Raw genomic sequence first — 1,256 nt, 5'->3', positions numbered from 1 at the left:
CTGTGTGCACGTTAAAGAACGCAGTATACTAATTGGAAATGAGTAGGAAATTGTTTCCCGATGTACAGTGGTGTAACGACTATGCGCACCTAGGGCCCCGAAGGTGCCCCAACCCATAGGGTCCTTGCTCAGGCACCCTTACCCAAAAGGGCTTTGTTGATATATAATGTGTCTCTGAGATCGACTGTAAGACATATATCATAGTATATCCGTAAGGTTTAATGGGGGCACCTGTCGGCCTTGGGCCACCTATAATTTTCCAATTGTTTTAAAAATGGAAATTATACTCGCATTTTAAATATATGAGTGCCAATTCCGGCCACTTTGAGGTGCCGTATTCATAAATTATCTTACCTTAGCCCCAACCATGCAGGGACTGAGGTGGAATAGGTGTGTGAAAGTCACTCCCTACCCACATTCTCTCTATTTTGAATACCTAAATCTGCAACTGATATATAATTTTTTCGTTGTTAAAAGCAATCTAGAATACAATGCCAAATATTAGAAAAACGAGCAAATTTAAATTCACACAATCAAAGTGTTGACCGGATCAAAAAGGGGACCCCATTCTCAGAAAACCACAGGGCCCCGGGCCCATCGTTAGGCCACTGCCGGTGAAGTGCCCAATCACCACCAGAAGGACCTCACTGGAAACAAGTATTCTTCCGACTTTTGTGGGTTATCCTTGGTGTTTACACCGAATATATCCATCCACCCATAAGGGACAGATATAGAGAAAGAATCTTGTTTAGAAATGGTGGAGACAACAGACATTAAAAAAAATAGGTTGTTTTGGAGTAAGCCTACAGTGACGTCATGCTCCCTTCTTTCTGGTCTTTCTTCTCCCTTTCTTCTTTATATTTTGGGGGTTGGGATAGACCCGTGTCTCCTGGACCCACCCTGAAACGATTGATTGAATGATTGTTTGATAATACTTATTTATATTGGCAAAGCTAAGAAAATGCACGTGCATCAGTGTATAATTCCTTTTCAAGGGGCGGATCCAGGATTTGAAATAGGGGGGTTCATTTTCCCATAAACCCAAAGGGGGTCCGGGGTCCTCCCCCGGGAAAATTTTGATTCCCAGTTGGCCGGAAATATGAGCTTTCCGACTTCTGAGGTGTCTTTTAATGACCTTTAATTTCTTCAAAATTCAAGGTTTTACCCCTCTTAAAAAAGGTCAGCTGATTTTATCTCATTCTTAGGCCTATACCAAAGAAAATAAATCAAAAATATAGTCAATATATTATTAGGCC

The sequence above is a fragment of the Anneissia japonica genome, unplaced genomic scaffold (genome assembly GCF_011630105.1).
Source record: "Anneissia japonica isolate Jap-2015-1 unplaced genomic scaffold, ASM1163010v1 scaffold1826_len1998817_cov189, whole genome shotgun sequence".
NCBI classification, from domain to species: Eukaryota; Metazoa; Echinodermata; class Crinoidea; order Comatulida; family Comatulidae; genus Anneissia; species Anneissia japonica.
Note: the sequence above shows the minus strand (reverse complement) of the source record.